The sequence below is a fragment of the Monodelphis domestica genome, chromosome 1 (assembly GCF_027887165.1).
Source record: "Monodelphis domestica isolate mMonDom1 chromosome 1, mMonDom1.pri, whole genome shotgun sequence".
Lineage (NCBI taxonomy): Eukaryota > Metazoa > Chordata > Mammalia > Didelphimorphia > Didelphidae > Monodelphis > Monodelphis domestica.
In genome coordinates, this window is record NC_077227.1 from 484,335,649 (window position 1) to 484,355,660 (window position 20,012).

The window sequence follows — 20,012 nt, forward strand, 5'->3', positions numbered from 1 at the left end:
ATTGCTGCTGCCTCCATGGAGTCTTCCATAACCTCATATAAAAGCATCCCATTATTGTTTCTTTGTGAGTTCCCCTCAAATCTTCCTAGATAATTTTCTTTAGATCTCCCCTCTGCCCCTATCATACTATTCTTGACAATATTAATGCCATATTCCTCATTAATAGAAAGAAAACTTTACTGGGGAACAGAATTGTATTATTAAAACAAAATCTCAAACCTTTGAACCTTCAGTGTCTAGTGATATAACTATACTAAAATAACAGGTAAAACCTACAATTATAATAAATAACAGTTTATTTAAGCTAAGGGAAAGAAGGGAAGGGAATTGGGAAGATCTGATTTTAGCCTCAAAGTCTGATCACTAAACCCCACTAACTAATGATTTCACTGCCTATAAATCTACTTCCTATAACTACTCTAATTAACTCCTTAATTACTATATTAAATTGAGGGAAGAACTTGGAGGTACAGGAACAAGGGCCAAAGGAAGTCTCACAGACTGTCGTCCTCTTGAGTCTGGCAGGAGTCCCAGTAGAAATCAGCAGCAGCACACAGGAACAAGAAGGGGAGTAAAGGTTTAACCCACACAGTCCACCTGTAGAGTGTTAACCAAACTCAATCACTTCTCAGTAGGTGAATTTGCTTGAAGGAAGATCGCCACCTGCCCTGTCTGCTCCAGAGAAGCAAACTGCCTGCCAGAACTCTGGCTCTGGAATCCTTTCCCTGCCTTGGATTTCCTTCTCCTTCTTTGCAGCAAAGAGCTAATCCTATATTAACACTAGTGTGATGTCTTGCATACGCTAGATGCTTAATAGATGCATAGTGAACCAAATTAATTGTTTGAGGACCTCTTACAAGGATAATACAAACACTTCTATGGACATCTCTGTGATATAAGTATATGGTTACTATAATGCCCATAAAACATTTTACACAAAATGGGTAATAGTCATTAGTGGTGACATTTCTTAAATTACTGCATCCTGTGCATGCTATCTGTTTGACTGCTTTTCTTTTAATAAAGCACAATATGAACCAACAGTCTGGAAAAAACACGAAGCATTTTGGAAGAGCTTGGCCTCTATTAGATTCACTGGTGGAAGGTGACTCCCCTGAACCCAGGATGCTGTTTGGACTGAGGAACCATAGGAAGATGGCTCCCCAGAGGTTTTCCTCTTGGCTCTAGCCTTCCCACCCTACTTCATTGCACATCAGAGCTGTTTTTAGAGGGCTAGGATAATTTAGAGTCCTTTGATCATTACCAAACTAATTGAGAATTCTCTTTCCCAGTGTTGAATTCATTTATATTTTAGAAAGGGAGTTAAGAGTGATAGCATTCTGTTATGGCTCCTGTCCCTTTCTTGTTGTGTCCTGAATCTCAGGCAAAATGATTGGAACTCTCCAGAAGCTCTCAAAACTTTGTCACTTGAGGCTGGGGTGGGCTCTCTGGATAGAAACTGTCAAGACATAGGTTTTTTAAATTCTGTTTGTAATGGGGAAGAGGGAGAGATAGTGAGAGAAAGCAAGAGAGACAGACAGACAGAGGTAGAGATTGAAACAGGGAGAGAGAGACACACACAGACAGAGACAGAGACAGGAAGAGAGGGAGAGAGAGAGACAGAAATAGACAGAGAGACAAACAAATAGATAGAGACAGAGGGAGAGAGAGAGAGAGAGAGAGAGAGAGACAGAGAGACAGAGAGAGACAGAGAGAGCAGAGAGAGACAGAGAGATTATATCATTGACAGAGACAGAGAAGAGAGGTAGAAGAGAAATGAAGAGATGGAAAGAGAGATGGTAGAAAAGGGAAACTATTTCCCCCATCCTAGTCATAATCAGATCTCGGGACATGAAGCCTTCCATGATGAAGTATGGCAGTATGGCGAAGTGGTCACACAAGTAGGTGTCAGTACAGCCTGGTCCGAGTCCCAGTGGGTCCTGATTTTTGTCGACCTACATAGAATATTCCTGCTGTTAGATCTGTGTGAGCACATGGTATTAGGTGCTATAATTAGGCAGAACCAGGATCTTAGCACAGAAAGGTCACATTCTTTAGCAATGTGTGACTAATGGCCTATAAATGTTCTGTGAATGGTAGTTCATGCCATCATTTTACATTCATCTGCCCTCCTCATCTTTGTTTTATGCAATATTCCAAATTTCTTATTCTTTTTGACCTATTCCCTCCTCCCCCACACCAGAGAACTGGTCAGAGGAGGGATGGGAAGAGGACCCAGGTTTGCTTCTTGAACCTTGCTGTCATTTAGCTGCGTCTGACTCTTTGGGACTCTGTGGCTCACAAAATATCAATGCTGTCCATGGAGTTTTCTGGGCAGAGATACTGGAGTGGTTTGCCATTTCTTATTCCAGTAGATTAGGGCAAACAGAGGTTAAATGATTTGCCCAGCATCAATAGAGTTTAGTAAGCATCTGAGATCAAATTTGAACTCAGATCTTCCTGTCTCTAGGCTCAGCACTATCCCCTGAGCCACCTAGCTGCCTCTTAAGCCTAGTAAATAGTTGATGAATATTTGTTAATTGGATTGGCTTCCCTCCTTTGCTAGAATCAAAAGGGCAGGATATGAGGGGACTTCTCGGTTGTCCACGTTTTTTATAAGATCATAAGATTTAGAACTGGAAGGGATATTTAGTCCAAACTCTTTGTTCTAGAGATAAGGAAATTGAGGTTCAGAGACTTCCAGCCAAGCTACACTGATTATCTTCCTCCTCATGCTGCCTTTCCAGGCTCAGGCAGGGCTTTGGGGCACACTCTCTCCAAGCCTGGGATGGACTTTTCACCCTGACCTCCACTTCCTCTGATCCAAAGGTCTTTTCTTCCTGCTGTAAAATAGGAATAATGACAGCATCTGCCTTTCAGGGTTGTTGTGAGGGTCAAATGAGATAACACACATATAGCCTAGTGTCTGGCTTCCTTCCTTCCCCAGCACCTAGTAGGTTCTTTGCCCACAGAAAGGGACAAAAAAAAAAACTGCTTCTCAAATTATATTGAGTCTCATGGTATTAGCAAAACAAACCAAATCTGAGAACTGGATCTGGAGGCTGGAAGACCTAGACTGAAATTCTTCCTTTGGAATTTATTGACTATATAACCCTGGGCAAGTCATTTACCTTTTCTGGACCTCTGTTTCTCATCTGTATAATGGAGAGTTTGAATTTGATGCTCTCCAAATCTCCAAATTTATGATCTTTTGACAAACAAGCACATGGGGGAAAGCACTGGATTGGGAATCAGAGAACTTTTGTTTGAATCCTAGCCCTGCTAAATGCTGCTTGTGTGACCTTGGACAAATACTTAAAATTCCTTCCATTTCTAAATTCTCTGACCCCACATTTTTCAAATGAGAACACTGAGGTCCCTAGAGAGGTAGTAGACTCACCCAAGGTCACTAATAAAAAAGAGACCCAGAATGAAGAGATAAGCTAATTAACTACAAAACTGATGCTCATCCTCCTCTTTTAAGAATTCTTTATTTTGTGTGTGCCATGGACTGCTTTGGCAGCCCAGTGAGCTTCATTTCAAAACAATATTTTTAAATGCATAAAATTAATTATGTGTTATTACAGGAGAAACCAGATTAATTAAATACAACTATAAAAATGTGTGTTTTTTTAAAAGTGAACCACAGGTTCAGAACTTGTGCCTTATGCCATCTCCAATACTCTCCCCAATGCTCCCTTCCAAATTGCTGCATCCATTCTCTAATTATTTATGCAATTCACCAGGATCAAGTGCCTGGTCTGAAGTCAAAAAGACTCATCTTCCTGAATTCAAATCCAGCCTCAGACTCTTACTAATGGTGTGTGGGCAAGTTCCTTAACGCTATTTGCCTCAGTTTCCTCATCTGTAAAATGTGCTGGAGAAAGAACCACAAACTACTCCAGTATCTTTGCTAAGAAAATCCCAAATGAGGTCACAAAGAATTTGAAAAGACTGAAAACAACTGGACAGCCAAACAGACTGCTAGGGGACACGCCAGAGCCTGCTGAGGTTCCCCCTCCCCAGAGCTGAATCTCTGGTCCAAAGAAATCAGTAATAAAGGTGAACAAAGAAAGCTTTTCCGCAAACGCTTCAGTCCCTAAAAACATCCCCAGGAGCCGCACTACTTTGATAGGTTCTGCTGCCTTATTTATAGCCTCTTGGCGTAAGTGTGCCTGACGCTCCTGATCAGCGGTTTAATGGCAGCGGGGTGGCCAAGGACCAGGATCACAGAGTGCTCCTAAAAGCTGGCATTGCTGGAAAGTCCGTCTCATGTAAGAGACCCTGTTATGCAGGGCTTATCCGGTGTTTTGGTAAGCAGCCAATACAAGCGCCAGATCACCCGGGAAGAACAGATCAAATTTATTACACCAGAAAGTCGAAGAAAAGGATCTTTTTTTTTCTCCCGAATTTTAAGACAAACAGTGGTAGCCGTTTTCAGGATAATCAGGCAATTAGGCCGATTTCTTCAATAATCAGGCAAACAGAAGCTCTGAGGGCACTGGTCTTGGAGCCAGGAAGCCTGACTCACAGTCCCAGAGCTGGCACTTACGCCTAGATGAGGCGGCTAAAACATTTCCTCTGTCTGCAGGGCAGCTTCCTCTTCTGTAAAATTAGGGTGGGAGGACTTGCCCGGGCTTTCTCGGGGAATGGTTATGGCAGGGCTTTTTGCAAACCTTAAAATGCCATGGAAATGGGGGCTTAATTAACTAGTCAAAAGAGTCCATCTTGGAGCTATGCTGTACTGATGATCTCCTTTCAAGCTCCTAAACACTTTCAGGTTTACAGAATAATTTCCCCACACTAGTCCTGTAAGTAGTGCCCATATCCTACCCATTTTACAGACAACAGGGCTGAAGCTACAATAAGTAAAATGACTGGCCCAAGATCATGTCGTTGGAAAGCATTAGAGCTGGGATTCGAACCCATGGATGAAGTGGCTGTGGAAACCATTCAAAAGGAGGCATCCTTTGCTTGATTCTCCCCTAAGGGACCACAGTGGCAGTGGATGGGTGAGGGTGGCAGATGAAGAGGCCGGTACTGAGGGGCTACTGGGACAGCTTCTGTTCAGCCATGTCTTCTCCTCCCTCCCAGTGGGTACTGGCTTAAATAAAATGGAATAAAAACTTGAATAAAGCAAAGAATGAAATTTTTTAAAAACCTCTAATTCCTTATCAGGCAAACACAGTCTGAACTATCTTCCCTGCATAGATATGGTATCAAAAATGGAGACCCTGTCTGCATAATCTCTTTTTTTTTTTCTGGTTTCTTCTGAGTGAGTCCAGAGTATGCCCTTTTCTTGCACAATGTACTCAGACAGCAAGAATCAAGGAAAATCCTTTTCTAAGGGGGTTCACGATTCATTTTTCTACTTTGGCTCAATATTTATGAACACAGGATAGCTAATTCAGCTAAGGAGATGTTCATATTCTTAATTTCCCTCCTGCTTTGTACAACTTCTTAACAGAAATGTAAAACCTCATTAATTTGAAACTTTCTAATTGGGGTTTGTGATAGTTAATTCAGGGACTCCACTGAAGTGGCCCTTCGTAACACATACTAAAATAAGGGTTTGCTAAATCTCTTAATGATGTAAACAAGATGGAGAATGAGGGCTGGTGTAAAGGCTAGACGCCTAATCTACTCAAGGGAGAAAGCCAATTTTTAAAAATCTTAGCACATTGTTTTCATGCAAATAGATGCTACTAATTACAATGGAGTTTTATTTATTCATTAAAATAGGTCCTGTAGGACCTCTATTGTCAGTACTTTTTAGTGGGAATTCATTTACATATATGGTATCTATAATATGATATACATATGTGTGAATAAAGCTATATTTTGTTAAGATTCAAAATGGTCCCCAGTGAAGAATGATCTTCCTTCCCCCTCATTTCTACTCACTGTCAGTTTAAACTGGTGTATAAATTTCAGTCTGTAATTTTTTGTGAATGTCTGTGATGAGGTGACAAAGGATTTTATATTTTTGTTCTTTATAGGATTAAATAAGTCACTTTCTCTGATTAATCCTTTGTCCATTCCCAGGTTGCTGGCAGACATGATCTGAGCAGATCCAATCCAATTCAATCCAATCTATTCCATTTCTAGTCAACCCAGCAAACATTGATGAAGCACCTACTCTTTACAAGGTAGTGTTAAGTCCCAGGAAATAGAGGGATGCTTCAATGAAAATTAAACAAACCTTTATGAGCAAATAATCATTATCTAGATTTTTTTCTTCTTTTGGACAGATAGATAGGTTGCAGTTTGGGCACTTGGTCTCTAAAAGGCTCGCCATCACTGTCAGGCTTCAGACAGGAACACTCAACTTCTTGAATTCAAATCTGGCCTCAGACACTTGCTAGCTGTGTGATCCTGGACAATTCTCTCAGCTCTGCTTGCCTCCATTTCCTCACTTGTAAAAAGAGCTGAAGAAGGAAATGGCAAACCACTCTAGGATCCTTGCCAAAAAGTTCCAAATACAGTCACAAAGAGTTGGATATGACTGAACAGAAATTTTTCTAATCCTAACTATTTTATAAGATGTTAAATTTTGGCCCTTACAAAAGCACCAAATACTCCTGAAAAGGAATCCATTGTGGGTTGTGTGGGGCCTTCCTTAACCAGATTTTCATTGAGAGCCTCCTTGTCATCAGAAAGTTCATTCAAAGGTTAAGTTCTCTGAAAATATTGGTTAGGGAAAAATAGACAAAATTGGATGGTAAGGCTCAGGGCTGAGAATGAGCTGTCCAGCCAAAGACAGATCTTCTCTTCCCAAGTTATTAATCTTAATTTTTAGCTTAATCTCTGATGTTTCCATACTAGGATTTATTTCTGCTTCCAAATTAGTTTGTTTTTTTAAATGGGAAAAGAGGGGAGAGGTAGGACAGTACTACAGAAAGAACTTTGAACTCTAAAAGTCAAGAGACCTAAACTCAAAAAGTTTCCAGCTTGGCCACTAACTGGATTATCTCTAGCACTTAACACAATGCTTGACATACAGTAGTTGCTTATGTCTCAGTTCTAAGACAGGAGCAGCAAGGACTAGGTAACTGGGGTTAAGTGATTTGCCCAAGGTCACATAGCTAGGAAGCATCCAAAATCAGATTTGAACCCTGGACTTTCTGACTCCAGGTCTAACTCTCTATCCTCTGTGTTACCTCACTGCCCCTTTGATAAATTTTTTTTAAACCTTTACCTTCCTTCTGTCTTGGAGTCAATACTGTATATTGGCTCCAAGGCAGAAGAGTGGTAAGGGCTAGGCAATGGGGGTCAAGTGACTTGCTCAGGGTCACACAGCTGGGAAGTGTCTGAGGCCAGATTTGAACCTAAGACCTCCCATCTCTAGGCCTGGCTCTCAATCCACTGAGCTACCCAGCTGCCCCACTTTGATAAATTTTTATTGATTGACTGCCTGAGAAAATAATTTAACTTCTCTGGACTTCAGTTTCTTCTTCTGGAAAAAGAGGTGGCTGGGCTTAACTATTTCAAATTTTCCATTAGGCCTCTGGATCTAGAAGTGAGATACTGGCAGACAATGAATAATGCCTTTTTAGTCTAAATATAGGCTGTAATATCCTCTCTCAAATCTGGTTAGTATACAAGCTAAGTGCAGCAAAATGACAATGTGAATGATATAGACAAAGAGTACAGTAATGACAAAAATAAGATAGACCTGTGATTCCACTGGGAATGAGGAGTCAGATAAGGACATTCCTTCTACCAATGTAGATGGGTACCTCCTCTGCACATCCAAATTTTAGAATACTATTAGGGCATTGAGAAGTTAAATGACTTGCCCAAAGTCACACAGTCAACATGTGCCAAAGATATGAACCCAGATCTTTCTGACTTTCAGACCAGCTCACACTCTTTGCTAGGCTATACTGAATAAGACTTCTCTATTTGATTGGAAAGAAATGTGAAAAAAAGGAAAAGTAAAACAAAAGAAGTCCACATTGTGATAAGGTAAGAACACTGGATTCAATATTAAAAGACCTAGATTTGAATTCTGGTTGTGTACTTGGTAGGTACATTGCCTTGGATAAGTCACTACCCCTGCTCTCAGCCTCAGTTTACTTAAGTAATTAATTGTAAAATGAAGGGGTTGGACTCTGTGATATCAAAGCTCTTTTCTGACTCTAAAGTGCACAATTCTGGGTATTTCTTTTTTTAGTAATTTAAGGGATTGTTTTTTCAGTGTAAAATCTTCTCTGTATTTTTTGCCTTTAAGAAAGCTCTCACTTTTAAAGACATTGCAAGAGTGGGTGATGTGAGGGCATGGGTGTAGCCTGTCTTCAGGTCAGTGCAAGATCCATTTTGGCATGGTAGAAAGAGGAGTTTCCTCAGAGTGAGAGAACCCAGATTTGAATCTTTCTTCTGGCTCTCAGATCTTTTTCTCATCTATAAAATGATGTGGTTGGATCAGAGGGTCTCTAGGGTCCCTTCCTTAAGACAACTAGATTGTGCAGAAGATAAAGCCCCAAGTCTGGAGTTAGGAAGACCTGAGTTCAAATGTAAACCAAGATATTTACCTAGCTGTGTGATGCTGGGTAAGTTACTTAACCCAGTTTGCCTCCATTTCCTTATCTGTAAAATGAGCTGGAGCAGGAAATGACTAACTACTCCAGTATCTTTGCCAGGAAAATCCCAAACAGAACCATAAAGACACAACTGGACACAATTGAAAATGACTGAACAACAATGAGGTTCCTTCCAGGTCTAGATGTATGATTCTATGGTTCCAAAGAAAAGAAAGAATTTCAGTCTGACCTTAAGGAGGGACGTAAGGTAGCTCTAAAACTTCCAAGCCTTTAAAGACTAGGGGAGCCCTAGGAATAGAAACAGGAATTTGCGAAATGACGTGGACCTGATTCTGGAAAGAAGGCTTTGCTGATGCATTTGCAGATGCTTCTTTACTGAAAAAGATGGGGGCAGGGTGGGGACAACCATTTAAAAAGAAAAAAATCTTCTGCAATGGGTGGAACTTGTCCAAGGAGCAATTTGTCCCCCAGGAGCTGGAAAGGACATTCAGACCCTGGCAGGATTAAGCAATGGGAGGTGTTCGACTGAGAGATGAGGATACACTGATCAGAGAAACAGTGGTTGGGACTGCAATTCCTGCAGGCGCTGCTGGCAGATGCCACCAATCCTGTGGCTTCACTTCCTCTTGATCCTGGTTGTTCCACTGCAGAGATGGGCTTAGGAGACTGTGCAGAAAAGACAACTTTGTTGTGCTCTGCAAGGGAGGGGAGAGACCAAGACTGAGACAGAAAAAGACAGATGGATGGAGAGACAAGAGATAGGGAAAGAGATACACAGAGATAGAGAAATGGAGAAAGAGGAAGACAGATGGACAAAGACAAAGATAGAGACAGAAAGACAGTCAGAGAGAGAGAGAGAGAGAGAGGGAGAGAGAGAGAGAGAGAGAGAGGAGAGAGAGAGGCAGATTTATAGAGACAGGGGAAGAGACAGATGGACAAAGAGAAAAAGGGATAGAGACACAGTCAGAGACAGAGAGAGAGGCAAAGAGATGCAGACAGACAGATGAGAGAGAGGAAAGGAGAATGAGGGAGAGAGAAAGAAAGAGAGATTGGCAGAGAGACAAAGAGATAGAGACAGAGAGACAGAAAGATGGAGACAAAGACAGAGAGACAAAGAGATGGATAGAGACACATAGTCAGAGACAGAAAGACAGAGAAATGGAAATAGAGACAGACAGATGGACAGAGAGACAGAGGGGAGAGAGGGAGAGACAGACAGATAAAGCAGAGAGAAAGAGAAAGGAAAAGAGAGATAGACAAAGAAATTAAAAGAAAAAGACCAAGAGACAGAGGCAGTTCCAGAGTCATTAACACACAGAAGCAAAGACCAACACAAAGAGAGACAGATATAGTGTCAGAAACATAAAGAGAGTTGAGGAGGGAGAGACAGAGACAAAGACCAAAGGATGGTGGGGGAAAGGAAGATGGAGAGCAAGAAAAAAAGCAAATGAGCCTGAAGGGCTAGGTTTTCTTTGGATCTCTTTCATAGAGAACACCAGTTCAAAGGTAGGGGAAAAGACAAGGCAGGAGCTATTTCTTTCCGATTAATTTCTACAAAACAGAATTCCCTGATAATATCTAATGAGACAAGGTCAAACTCTTCTCTCTTCCCACAGTGCAGAGCTCTCCAGCTCTCACACCACTCTGCCCTTTCATCCTCTCCTTCTCTTGGTCAGGATGTCCTCTTCTCTGCCTTGGGATGTTTTTCCTCCTCTCCAGCTGTCTGTGTCAATCCAACCTCCTCCACCTACTCTTCCTGGATTAAGACCTCACCAAGCAGTTTTCCATTGCACTTTCCATATAATGGTGTGCATCATCATTATTATCTATACTTATGTCTTACTCCCCAGATACATTTTAAATACAAGGATAGAGGCAGCTAGAGGACAAGGTGGTTAGAATACTGGGTCTAGAGTCAGGAAGACCTTAGTTCAACCTTGGACACATGATATGTATAACCCTGGCTAAGTCACCTCTCTTTTTGTCTCAGTTTCCTCATCTGTAACAATGAGGATAATAACAGCATCTACATCCCACAGTTGATATGAGGATAAAATAAAAAAAATTGTAAAGCATTTTGCAAAACTTAAAACTTTGTACTTGCTAGATATTTATTAGTATTATTAGATGAAGTCTAGGATGACCTAAGAATTTCATATAGTTTTAAGTTCACAGATAAGGAAACTGTGAACTATAGAAGATAACTGACTTTCTCAAGCTCATATAATATGCATCACATTAAGGATTTGAACCCTAGTCCTCTGTAAAGCTTTACACTATATCATATTGTTGTTGTTCAGCTTTTTCAATCATGTCTGAGACTCTTCATGATCCCATTTGGGGTTTTCTTGGCAAAGATCCTAGAGCTATTTGCCATTTCCTTCTCCAGATCATTTTACAGATGAGGAAACTAAGGCACACAGAGTTCAGCAACTGTGTTTGGGGTCACACAGCTAATAAATGTCTGAGACCAGATTTGAATTCAGGAAGATGAGTCTTTCTGACTTCCAGCTTTAGCATTCTATCCATTGCGCCATATATCTGCCCTACTGAATCATTGTTGTCCCTTCCTATAGGCTTTCTAGCAAAGTTTCATAGTTACTTGTTGGGAATATCATGGAGCAGATTCTTATTCAGATATGACCTTGATTAGATGGTTTCTGAAGCAGCATAGCTTAATGGAAAGGTGAATTCAATAGGACCCAGGTTTGAATATGATTTCTGCTATTTCTTTTGTGATCTTGAGTACGTTACTTGCTTGGTCTCAGTTTCCTCATCTGTAAAATAAGAATATTGGACTGTATGACTTCTAAGATCCTTCCCAACTCATATCAATGACCCCATGATCCCTTTCTATCTTTGTAGTTCTATAAACTAAATTTTTCCTTTCCCACATTTCCATAGCATCCAAAAGTTTCACTGTGCTCTTTCACTACTAAAATCCTGTGGGGGTAGTAGATAGTGTATACATCATTGAGAATGAATCATAATACTAAGGGCAATGAAATGGCTGTGATACAGACAAATTCCTATCCCAGCAATGCCTGTGTAATAATAGAATTTAGGGGTAGTTGTAGAAAAATGGTTCTGGCAATCCATGCTTTCTCTCTCAGCTTTAAGACTGAAATTCTCTGGCTTCAGATATATCCTAGCAGTATGACCATGGGCAAGTCACCTAATCCCAACTGCCTAACTATTGCTGCTCATCTTTCTTACAATTGATACTAGGATCAAAGGTAAGGATTTAAAAATAAAAGACCAAAATTGCCAAGGGTTAACAGAGACCTTGGTCAGATTGAAAACCATATCTAGGAAGGGTTAGCTCAAGAAAAGGACATGCAACTTGTATGAATCTAATTAACTCAGAAGATAACATAATTGGGTTACATGATTTAAAATTTCTATCATTTGTCCCATCCTTTCTAGAAACCCTAACCTTGGAGAGAAGCCATGAGGTAACAGTTTTATTATATATAGTTCTATAGAAAACTCAGGCAGAAATGAATGGGGATTGTTTGAAAGGTCTTTGTCCCCCCAAAAAATAAGCCTATATATTTTAGTCTGTTTGAGGGAAAGTGACATTGGGTTGATTCAAAATCATACAACTTGTCTAATGTGTTATGTTATCAGTTTCCAAGTTTGCCTATTTTCTTTTAAATGCATCTAATTAGAGTGAGGGTTCCAAAGGCAGCAGAGCCCCCTTGAACTTGTGGATTTTAATAGGCCTGGGGAAAATTCTGGTGTTCAATCATCATAGAAACAGAATATGATTAGACTTTTGAGATAAAAAGGATCTGCCCTAGTCCAACCCTCTCATTAGGCAGAAGAAGAAACTGAGATTCAGAGAAGGGAATACACTGCCTAGGATTATAAACCTAGCAAATGGAAGATTTCAAAGTTGAACACAGATTTCTGCCTTCAAGTCTCTAACAAGCCTTCCTTCAATATCCTCAACATGATAGTTGATGAATAGATATGGAAAGCTCCAAACAGGTAGAGATGTGTCTAGGTTGAGTTTGAACTTTCCGATTAGGTTACTCATAACCCCTGAATGCTGATGATCCCAAACCTTTTATATGGGGCAGCCATGTGGCATGCCAATGTAGCTACTCTTTTTAAATGAATTATGATTTACAAAGCACTTTATCATGGACCCACTTTAAAGTAGACAATACAAGTATTATTATGCCCATTTTGCAGATAGGAAAATGAAAACCTAAAGACATTAAATCACCCACCCATCATCATATAGCTAGTAAATGTTAGAATCAGGAATCTAACTGTGCTTCTATAGATCCAATTTCAGTATTTTTTCCATTATATTTGGCTGAAACCTCATAGGCTGGGTGTTATTTTTCTCCTTCTTTACAGACTCATTGTAAAGAAGAATGTCTCTGCTTTTCTTTTCCTCATTTAGGAACAGAATTAACCAGCAAACATATATTTACTATGCAAAAGGAAGGAAGGAAAGGATGAAGAAAGAAAGAAAGAAAGAAAGAAAGAAAGAAAGAAAGAAAGAAAGAAAGAAAGAAAGAAAGAAAGAAAGAAAGAAAGAAAGAAAGAAAGAAAGAAAGAAAGAAAGAAAGAAAGGGAGGGAGGGAGGGAGGGAGGGAGGGAGGGAGGGAGGGAGGGAGGGAGGGAGGAAGGGAGGAAGGAAAAGAAAAGGAAGGAAGAAAGGAAGTCCTTGCACTCAAGGAGCTCACAGTCTAATGAAGGAGCTAAATAGAAACAATTGCATACATACAAGATATTTATGGATCAGAAGGAAGCCAATAGGGAAGCTCTAGCAGCTGAAGAGAAATGGATAGGTCTCTTGAAGAAAATAGGATTTAAATTGAGTCTTAGAGGAAGCCAAGGAATCCAACAGGCAGAGATGAGGAGGGTAAGCATTTCAGGCATGGGTAATGGCCCAGAGTTGGAGATGGAGGATCACATGTGTGGAAGAGCAAGTAGTCCAATGTGTATAGATCAAAGAGTAGGAGTAAAATGTAAGAAGACTGGAAAGGCAGGAAGAGACCTAATTACAAAAAGATTTAAATGTCAAACAGGATTTTATTTTTGATTCTGGAGGTAATAAAGAGCCACTAGAGTTTATTGAGTATGTGTGTTTGGGCTGAGGGAGAGGGTAGCAGAGGGACATGATCAGACCTGGGCTTCATGAAAATCACTTTGGCCACTGCATGGATGTTGGATTGGAGAGGAAAGTGATCTGAGAGAGGGACCCCAACTAGAAGCCCTTTACAGTAGTCCTGGTGAGAGATGATGATGGCCTTGTACTTGAGTGGTCTGAGTGGAGAGAAGGGGAAGTACATGAGAGATGATGTGAAGAAAGAAGTGACAAATCTGACAGTAAACTGGACATGTAAATTGAGTGTGAGAAGTTGCTGATGACACACTTTGGAAATCTAGGTTGATTGGGAGAATAACAGTATCTTTGATGGTAATAGGAACGTTAGGAAGAGAGGAAGGTTTGAGGGAAAAGATAATGATTTTTGCTTTGGACATACTGATTTTGAGATGCCTACGGGATATCTGGTGGCAGCTAGGTGACTCAGTGGACAGAATGATGGACCTGACCTCAGACACTTACTAGCTGTGTGTCCCTGGACAAACCAGTTAACCTTGTTTGTCCCAGTTTCCTCCTCTATAAAATGAGCTGAAGAAGGAAATGGTAAACCATTCCACTATCTTTGCCAAGAAAACTACTGAACAACAACAAATAGGACATCTAGTCTAAGATGTCTAAGTAGGAGCTGGTAAGAGGGAACTGGAACATAAAAGAAAGAACAATTCTCAGAATTTTCTTCATAGAGATGGTGCTAGATCCCATAAGAGCTGACAGGATCACCATGAAAGATAGTATGAAGTGAGGAGAGAAGGTGGTGGCTCTGGGGCAGAGCAACAATGAAGTTGTAATAACGAGACAACTCTCCCTGGGCTGGAGCAATGAAAACACAGTCTCAGCTTTATTTTGTGTTTGGGATGGCACAATTCAGTATTCAACCTTCCTTTTCACATTCCTTGTTTGCCCTATTGGGGTTTTCTCCTTCAAGGTTCTGGCAGAACTGAAGGGAGACTTTTCTTTCTTCTTCTCCTAACAAACAAACAAAAAACCTTTTTCATCTTAGAAGGCAGAAGAGTGGCAAGGGCCAGGCAATGGGGATTTAGTGACTTGCCCAGGGCCACAGAACTAAGAAGTATCTGAGGTCATACTTGAACCCAGGATCTCCCATTTCTTAGCCTGGCTCTCTATCCACTGAGTCAACTACCTGCTCCCTAATGGGAGTCTTTTCAAGCCAGCTATTAACCAAGGAGTCTTTGTAAACCACAGAGCTGGGGTTTACAATAGAATGGACGCAATCACACAATTATTTGAAGGGGGAATGGATCCTGATAGAGGATAGATGTTAGAACTAAAAAAGAACTTTGGAGTTTCTCTAGTCAGCCCTTTCTCCTCCCTTGCCTGCCATTCCTCATATTCTAAGAGAGAAAATGAAAAGGAATAAAGTGACTTGTCCAAGGTCACAGTGATAGTAGTGCCATAGAATAATAAAAACTAAAAGTTGAAAAGCACCACAGAGAGCAGCTAGTTGGATTCCTAACTTACCCAGAATATCCCCTATACTATCCCCTAGAGGCAGTGGGGACTCATTATTTTCTAAGACAGCCCTTTCTGTTTTTGAATAAATCTAATTGTTAGGAAGTTTTTTTCTCCCCTCATTTCAAGCCAAAATCTTTGTCTCTGAAATTTCTGCCTACCAGTTCTCCTTCTGTCCCCTAGGACCACATAGAATAAGTCTAATCTGCCTCCCACATAGCAGCCCTTCAAATGCTTGAAGCCAATGATCATGTCTCCATAAGTCTTCTTTCTCTTTTTCAGGCAAAATATCCCCAGATAATTCTGATCAGGGCTCCTGGTAGATATGCAGGGAACACTTAGCTGCTGACATTGTACTCAAGGACAGCTTGCTCTGGAGAGGTTACCGGCACATTTTGCATGCAAACAAGAAAGAAGAAAGTTGTCTCAAGCCATGAAGAGACCTGAGAAATATTATAAGACTTTAGAAAGGAGAAATATTTGAAAAATCTCTGTAGAGAACAGAAAGGAGATGGGGGGAACAAATGGGTCATATATTAGCCTTTACACTTGTTCTGATGGTCCAAGTATCAGGGAGTGAATCTCAGAGAAGGAGGCTATTTCTGATAAGTTGGCCACTTTATTGACAAACTATCATCTGTCTTGAAAGAGAACATTTTGTCCACTCCACACAAATAAGCTAGATTTTTCAAAAATGTGACAAATGCAGAAGTATGAATTAAAGTAAGAGTTGGAAGCTGGCTTAACTGATGGTTATTCTCTGGCAAAGATCAAAGTATAGCTAAATGTCAGGAGTGACAGTAAAAATTATATCTTCCACGTGGGGTCAGCAATCATGTGGTTGCTCCTTTTAGACCCAAGAACATATTTCAACAGCATCTGCTTAGACAGCTACAGGAGAAGAGGAAAGGTCCCTTGGCCTTTGGTGGTGGTGTTTGTCAATCGCTGGTGCTGAGGTGGGGAGGAGGCTTGTAAAGGTTTTAGTCAAGCTGATCTTTTAGTATGGCGGGATTCTTGTCACCAGGAGTCCTCGGAATGTCAAGGATCAGCCAGGGAGAAGCAGTACATGTTTCTTGTTCTTCCCTTTACTTCCCTGCATCCTATTTCCTATCACCTCTCTTCTAAGATCTCCATCTCCCTCTAACCCATTTGGGTAAGATTTGTCTCCTTCTCTTTCCCCCTCATGGTTAAATTGCTTTCCAGATTGTGGGGTGAGGACCCAGGATGTTCTCCTAGGCTTAGGATAATTTGGTTCCAGGGTCAGGTAACTTTCAGGAGAACAGGAGGATGCTAGCCTATTGCACATGTTACCAGAGCAAAGAGGAAACAGACAACACAATATGGACTCTTCGGGTGGAAAAATGGACCCTTTTGCCAAGAGAAGTCTTGGAGATCAGAGGATTTAGAAGAAATTCAGTTTAGTGGTTAGAACTCTAGACTAAGCGTCCAGAAGACAAAACCATCTTCCCATCTCAGATTCTTAGGTGCTGCTTGTTTGAAGCTAGCCAAGTCACGTATTGTTCAGGTGCCTCAGGTTTCTCTTCCTCAAAATGAGAATAATAATGGCACCAATCTAAGAGGGTCATTGTAAGTATCAAATATAACTAAAGGGCTTTACAAAACTTAAAAGGCTAAATGTAATCCTCCATTACTATTAGAATTTGAAGAGCCTTTAGACATCAATTAGCTGACCCTTAATTTTTCAAATAAGTAAACTGAGGCCTAAAATGGAGAATAGATTTGCTCCAAGTCACACAGATTATAAGTTAGCACAGATAAGATTCAAACCAAGGGCTACTGATTCTAAATTTGTTGTTGTCATTTTTCAGTCCTGTACAATTCTTCATGACTCTATTTGGGGTTTTCTTGGCAAAGATACTGGAACAGTTTGCCATTTCCTTCTCCAGCTCATTTTACAGATAAGAAAATTAAGGCAAACAAGGTTAAGTGATTTGCCATGGGTCACACAGATGCTACATGTTTGAGGCTAAATTTGGATTTAGGAAGATGAATCTTCCTGACTCCAGGCCTAACACTCTATCCCCTGTATCCCTCTAACTGCCCAATTTGAAATTTGTCCTTTTGTAAGATGAGAAAACATCATGCTATTTTAATTGTGTCACCAATAAAGGAGATTCTAAACATTTAAGGAAAATCTACAACCTTTTCAACTTTCTCTACTACTCTTCCCTGACATTCATCTTCTGCTCCAGTCAAGTTGGATGATAGTTGGAGAAGGGAGAGACTGGAAAAGAATTGGGATATTCTAAGAGGCCCCAACCATCTAGCCTCATTTCTGCTTATTCTGGTCAGCTTTGCTATTCTTTTACTTTGCTTATTCTGTTTATCCAACTACACTAATTTCCCTCTCCTAACTGTACAGGCAAATCCCACCAGACTCATCATAGTTTTCACTTTCTCAGCAAAGGCTTTCCTGATAAAGATCAATGAATTGAGAACCAAATGATCTGAGTTTCATTCTCGTCTCTACCATGAACTACCCATGTGACCTTGAGCAAGTCCTTCCCTTTCTCAGTTTCCTCTCTGTAAAATAAATGGGTTGTACTAGATGATCTCTTAAAGGCCATTCCAACTCTAATACAATCTAATTCAAAATAATATAAACCTATAGTTCCTTTTTTAAAAAAACCCTTACCTTCCATCTTGGAATCAATACTATGTATTGGTTCCAAGGCAGAAGAGTGGTAAGGGCTAGGCAATGGGGGTTAAGTGACTTGCCCAGGGTCACCCAGCTAGGAAGTGTCTGAGGCCAGATTTGAACCTAGGACCTTCCATCTCTAGGTCTGGCTCTCAATCCACTGAGTCACCCAGCTGCCCTATAGTTCTTTTTTTTTTTTTAAGAATTTAAGTTTATTCATTTATTTATTTAAATCAAAATATTTTTTCCATGGATACATGAATCATGTTCTTCTCTCCCCCTCCTCCCACCCCCTTCCCATAGTCAATGAGCAATTCCACTGCAGACCTATGTTGGTTGTCTCTCAAACTGAGAATGACGATTGTCTTTGCGCATTTTGTGCACAAAGACACTTGTGCATAAAGATTTAAGTGGGAAAGTCAATGCACAGAGACAGTCCCACTCTCTCGGCGTTGGAAGCCTGGGTCCAGTGGCACGAAAAGTCGTTACACCTGGAGACTTCCTCAGCTGCATTGGATGGCCGTGTTGTCTTTTGTGCTCCAACACGCCCTAAGCACTCCACAGTGCTTTGCTGCATCACCATCTCAGCCGTTGAACCTTCTTGTTGGTTTCTTCTGCCTGTTCTGCCAAAAGTCTTCACATGCTGGGTGAGCAAAGCCCTGGTTCACCAGGGGGTCGACGACCCGATGGCTACCCTCACAAGGTTTGGCCGGCCTGTCGAAGCCGTTGCCCAGGATGTGGCCGCTGCCGCATGTTAGCAGCTACTGGGAGCCACAAGTGAGAGCTGGGTGTCAGGTGAGGGTCAGAGGCTGGAGAGCTGCCCTAGAAGGGCATGACAAGCCCTCCATACCAGAGATACTACCCCTCCCTGAGCAGACCTATAATTCTAATCAATATTGTATTCTCTTCTTCCTTACTATACATTCTCATCTATGCTACTCATTTGGTTGCTTTATCACATTCAATTTAGCATTTTGTCATACTGTATTATATTATGTCATTGTGTGACTTTGGACAAGTCATTTATTATCTCCAGCCTTAATTTTTCCACCTCTAAAATGAAGGGATTGGGACAAATTAAAATTCTATGATTTTTATTCTTTGACAAGTGTGGGGCTTTTCTCCCTGATTATAATGAATTGAAAATGTGGCTATTTCCTTCTCTCAATAAATTATAAGTTCCTTGATGGAAGTTTATACTTCTGTGTTATTGTCTATAATAACTTGCATGCAATAAATATTTGTAAAACAAATCAATGACAATAATATAAAAATGATAACTGACATTCACATAGCCCTTTACGTTTTGCAAAGTATTTTCTATACATTATTCCACTTGGTAATATGGAGAAGGGAATAGAATGTGATGAAATTCATCTTCATTCCACTGACTCCACTCTAAACTTCCCTATGTCTATTTGAAGGTACCATCACCTAGTAGTCATCCAGTTGACTTAAGCTCAGAATTATTCTGGATTCTTAGCTCTCTCTCATTTCCCACCTCCATTCTATCCCATTCAATCAGGCATCTGATTGATGATAGACTCTACCTCCATTCTATTCAAGGCCAATCCTAGTTCAGGCCCTCATCACCTTTCATTTGGAATATATCAATTATATATAGCCTTCTAACTGATTGCCCTGCCTCCACTTCTACCTTCTCTAATCCATTCTCCATACCACTGTCAAAACAAACTTCTTTCAGTGCAGGTCTGCCCATGTTGTGGCCTTGCTTAAAAATCATTGGAGGTTTCCAGTAATCTCTAGACTAAATGACAAATTCCTCAGCCTGATCATTTAAAATCCTTCACAATCTAGTCTACCACTGTTGACTTAATTCTCCTGACTAACTTTAATGCCGTGGTTACTTGAAGTTGCTTGAACTCAGTTTTCCATCCCCTACCTTTCATGAATTTGCACAGGTTGTCCTACAAGCTTATAATTCATTCTGTACTCACACCATTATATCTCAGAATCCCGAGTTTCTCTTGAGGCTCAGATTAGTTGCTTCCTTTAGTAGGAAGCTTTTCTTGAATCCTCTAGTACTTAATGCTGTCTTCACTCTTAAATTGATTTATATCAACTGCATTTTAACTAAATTTTGATCCCCCCCCAACTATCTTGCATTTTTTCTCTCTCCCACCTTCCCCATCCCACTGGGGGAAAAACAAAGAAAATACCCAAATCTTTGTAACAAATAAGCATAGCCACA